General features: G+C 46.4%; 1 pseudogene; it reads left to right on the top strand.

The window, feature by feature from the left end:
- The first annotated feature begins 1872 nt into the window (after positions 1 to 1872).
- LOC131478765 (serine/threonine-protein kinase 24-like) lies at positions 1873 to 3365 on the top strand (annotated as a pseudogene).
- Positions 3366 to 5260: the final 1895 nt, after the last annotated feature.

Below are 5260 nucleotides of genomic sequence, written 5' to 3'. Positions count from 1 at the left end.
GATTTTTTTTATTGTTAATTATTTTGCATTATGTGACAGTTTCATAGGCTCTGGGAATCCCCCCCTCCCTCTCCCTCCCCTCCCCCCGGTGGATTCCTCCACCTTGATGCAGTATTACAGTTCAAATTCAATCAAGATTCTTTCATTGCAAACATATACCAAGCATAGAGTCCAGCTACTTATTGTCCAGATGGGTTGAACAGTTTCTTGGGGAGACCTTTTCTGGTCTGAAGTTTGAGCTGGCAGAATATCATCACAGTCAATTAAGAGTCCCAATATAACATCAACAGCAATTTGCAATGTTATGGAATTGACATGGTTTTGAGTAACCAGTGTATTAAAAAGAAAAAAAAAAAAAAAAAAAAACGGAAAACAAGTCCTAGCCACAACCTATGATTAGCTCATTGACATTTCAATTTTAGTTCATATACAGGACCGGCTGCTCTATACCTTAAAATGGCCATAAGGCACCATTCAGCTGTTTCGTGTCCATTTCATCTTAGTATTTAGCCAGTTGTTGTGTTGAAGTAAAATTTTGCTGATCTTGGCAGATTTTAGGATAATCCAGAATGGCTTGTAACTCTAACAAGATATATGTCAACATTTTAGGTGCAGAACATTTTTTTTGGGGGGGGGGGATGTGCAGGAAAATCCTGCACTTGCTCCTCCTTCTAAATAATCCTGATGCTCATCTCTGTAGGGGCCATGAAACCAGAGAATTGCCATGGGGGCAAAGCGCATGTTGTGCTTGAACTGTCAGTTTTTTTTTGTTGTTGTTGTTGTATGATGTCTGATCCTGAAATCACTAGAATAACTAACACCTTTAGCCTTTAAAAAATAGTGAGTTACTAGGAATAAATCATCTCTCCTGGTCTGGGACAATGTTACCCTCAGAACTCAAATTTCAGAACTCAGAACACAAGACTCAGATTTCAGAACTCAGAATTCAGGACTCAAAACTTAGAACTCAGAATTCAGAACTCAGAATTACAACCTTGAGCTCTGAACTAAGAACTAAGAACTAGAATTCAGAAATCAGAACTCAGAACTCAGAATTCAGACATCAAAATTCAGCATTCAGATTTCAGAGCTCAGAACTCAAAACTCACACTTCATCTCAGAATGCAGAACTCAGATTTCAGTACTCAGAACTCAGAATTCAGACATCAGAATTAAGAACACGGAACTCAGATTTCAGAACACGGAGTTCAGAACTCAGAACTCAGAACTCAGAATTCTGAACTAAGAACTCAGTAATCAGAACCTAGAGCTAGCCTCACAGAACTCAGACATCCAAACTCAGATTTCAGAACTCAGAATCCAGTACTCAGAACTCAGAATTCAGAACGAAATTGAAAACTTTGAACTCAGACCTCAGAACGCAGTACTCATGCTTCAGAACTCAGAATTCAGAACTCGGCACTAATAAAACGAAATTCACAACTCGAAATTCAAATCTCATAATTCTGAACTCAGAACTCAGAATTCAGAACTCAGCATGAGAACTCAGTAACTCAGAACTCGCAATTCAGCACACAGAATTTACAACTTAGAAATCAGAACACAGAACACAATGTTCAGGATTCAGAATTCAGCACGCAGAACTCAAACTTGTGGGCTCGGCTGGTTGTGTGCGCCCACTCCAGGTCCCGGCTGCTAGAGAGTAAGGGCTGAAGGCCGCCTGGCTCCCTCCTAGAAGCAGCGGTGGAGGTGGAGGTGGTGGTGGCAGTGGCTCTCGCTCGGACCCCTCCTCCCCGCCCCACTCCGCATCTGGGCGCTGTGCATGGGGACGCGGCCCGCTGCCTGTCTCAGAGCCCCGCCGCCCGCAGGGACTCGCCAGGAGCTGGGGTGGCCTCGGGACCGGCACGGCTCGTGGGCCTGTTCGCCTGCGCGGATCGCCACGACACGACCGCCCCGTCCCAGGAAGTGGACGTCCTGAGCGCCATGGCTCACTCCCCGGTGCAGTCAGGCCTGCCCGGCATGCAGAATCTGAAAGCAGACCCAGAGGAGCTTTTCACAAAACTGTAGAAAATTGGGAAGGGCTCTTTCAGTGAGGTGTTCAAGGGCATTGACAATCGGACTCAGAAAGTAGTTGCCATAAAAATCATTGATCTGGAAGGAGCAGAAGATGAGATAGAGGACATCCGGCAAGAGATCACTGTGCTGAGTCAGTGCGACAGTCCCTACGTAACCAAGTACTACGGATCTTATATGAAGGACTCCAAGCTGTGGATTATCATGGAGTACCTCGGCGGAGGCTCAGCCCTGGACCTGTTAGAGCCTGGCCCGTTGGACGAGACTCAGATTGCCACCATCCTAAGGGAGATCCTGAAAGGGCTCGAGTACCTGCACTCAGAGAGAAGAAGATCCACAGAGACATCAAAGCGGCCAACGTCCTGCTGTCTGAACACGGGGCTGTGAAACTGGCTGATTTTGTAGTGGCGGGCTAGCTGACAGACACCCAGATCAAAAGGAACACCTTTGTGGGCACCCCCTTCTGGATGGCGCCTGAGGTGATCAAGCAGTCAGCCTATGACTCAAAGGCAGACATCTGGTCCCTGGGCATCACCGCCATCGAGCTGGCCAAGGGGGAGCCCCCTCACTCAGAGCTGTACCCCATGAAAGTCTTGTTCCTCATCCCAAAGAACAGCCTGCCCACGTTGGAGGGCAACTACAGCAAGCCGCTCAAGGAGTTCGTGGAGGCCTGTCTCAACAAGGAGCCCAGCTTCAAACCCACTGCTAAGGAGCTGCTGAAGCACAAGTTTATATTCCACAGTGCCAAGAAGACGTCCTACCTGACCGAGCTCATAGACAGGTACAAGAGGTGGAAGGCTGAGCAGAGCCATGAGGACTCCAGCTCTGAAGACTCTGATGCGGAAACAGACGGCCAGGCCGCTGGAGGTAGTGACTCGGGGCACTGGATCTTCACCATCCGAGAGAAGGACCCCAAGAATCTGGAGAATGGGGCTCTTCCACCAGGCGATCTGGAAAGAAATAAGTTGACAGACATCCCAAAGAGGCCTTTCTCCCCGTGTTTATCTACAATAATCTCTCCTCTGCTTGCACAGTTGAAAGGGAAGAGCCAGGCATGTGGCGGGAGCGTGGGTTCCATTGAGGAGCTACGTGAGCCATTTACCTGGCAGAGGAGGCCTGCCCGGGATCTCCGACACCATGGTGGCCCAGCTGGTGCAGCGGCTGCAGAGATACTCTCTGAGTGGTGGAGGAACCTCATCACACTGAAACGCTGTGTCATTATGGGTTTGGGGTTTTCTTTCTTCTTCTTCATCCTCCTTTCTCAAAGTCAAGGAGAGCCTCTGCTGGCTGCTGAGCAGGTGTGCCGCTGAGGAGCCATCCTCACAGCCGCCGGTGCCATGGCCCTCACTGTGCCATGGCCAGATGAAGTCTCTTGGATAGATGGGGTGGGAGGGCCAGCTCCTGCAAGCGATCGTTTTATTATCCCTGCTTTACTTTTCACCATAGTGCACATATTCAAGGAAAGATTCTTTAAACACGCACACACACGCACACACACACACACACACACACACACACACACACCTGAAAGTGTTTATTTGGGATTATGATAAGGCAACTACAGACATGAAACCTCAGGTATTCTTGAAGTTGACAGCTCCCCTGGGAGAAGGAGAATCGCTCTGGCGAGTCATTGTACAGATCTGTATATAGTGTCATTTTTACGGAACCCCTTTGGGCATGCATAAGGAGTCACTGTGCACACACTGGCCAAGTGCTTCTGTAGATAATGTCAGTGGAGCAAATATTTGACAGGCCATAACTTGAGTCTATTGCCTTGCCTTTATTACATGTAAATTTTGAATTCTGTGAGCAGTGATTTGGGTTTTATTTTGTACTTGCAGGGTTTGCCATGAATAATTAACACTCCTTGTAGGGAACACTTCTCTTTGTACCTCAGCACAGGCCCACATCCCCTTGGTACACTTAGATGTTGATTTCCTGTCTCATGGATGGTATTATGATTTCTTAGTGTTTTAAATCAGAACCTATCTTGTCTCATGGAGCTTTAAGTTATTATCATTTCACCTTTCTCCTGGATGACGCACTCTCGTCTAACACTCGTCTGGCCTGCGCCAGATGTCCTGTCTTTTCCAGTACAATTTTCTGTTGCACCTTGCAGTAGAATCTGCATGTCATCTCTGCCAACCAAAAAATCTGAATGCTTACACAAATGAATTTTATAACACTGAAAAAAAATGAACTGTCAGTTGTAAGTTTCCTTCCTCTTGGCTAACAGCTGTGCACTGAACAATCTCACAAATTTCATAGAATTGGAGCCAGACGATTTGTGTATAAGGCATATTGTGAAAGCAAAGACATTTCTTCCTCCCAAAGACACTCAGGTTTTGGAAGGCCTGCCCACTGCTCCACCTGCATGCTGGCTCATGGAGAACCGTCAAGGCATATTCTTTCTTCTTTACTGTGGAAGAATCTTCATTTTTACAAAACAAAGCCAGGCCCAGCATGGTAGCCTAGAGTCCTCACTTGCACAGGCCAGGATCCCATATGGGTGCTGGCTCTAATCCCAGTGGTCGACTTCACTTCCCATCCAGCACCCTGTTTGTGGCCTGGGAAGCACTCAAGCATGGCCTAAAGCCTTGGAGCCCTGCATGCACATGGGAGACCTTAGAAGAAGCTCCTGGCTCCTGGTTTCAGATCGGCTCAGATCTGGGCATTGTGGTCACTTCGAGACTGAATGATTGAACAGAAGATCTCTGTCTTTCCTCCTCTCTGTTTATCTGCCTTGTCAATAAAGGAGGCTGAATGTGACTTCTCTCCTTGACTACTCCCTTCCTGCAGATTCAGCAATAAAAAAAAAGAGAACGTGGAAATTGTGATCTCACCCAATGTCCTGTAGCCCTTGACCCTATTCATCCTAATCATCTATGTAAAAATCACCAAAAATGAAAATAAATAAAAATCCAAAAAAAATTGGAGAAGACGACAAAGGAAAGCTTTGCTGAGATGTTATCCTGAACTCACAATCTTTGCTTTCAGAATTTGGAATATATCACACGATTCTCTTCTGACCTATAGTCTCCTGTGAGAGAGATAAGCTATGAATTTAATTGTACTTCCTCTATATGTCAATTGATCTGTTTTTTTTTTTTTTCTCGAGTACATTGAAGGATTTCTTCCTTGTGTTCCTTTGACTAGAGCTTGATTATCTTGCATTGCGGTCAAGATTACTTTTGGTCAAAACACAGGTAGGGAGTTCTGTACG

The sequence above is a fragment of the Ochotona princeps genome, chromosome Y (genome assembly GCF_030435755.1).
Source record: "Ochotona princeps isolate mOchPri1 chromosome Y, mOchPri1.hap1, whole genome shotgun sequence".
NCBI classification, from domain to species: Eukaryota; Metazoa; Chordata; class Mammalia; order Lagomorpha; family Ochotonidae; genus Ochotona; species Ochotona princeps.
This window is presented reverse-complemented; position numbering and strand designations above follow the sequence as displayed.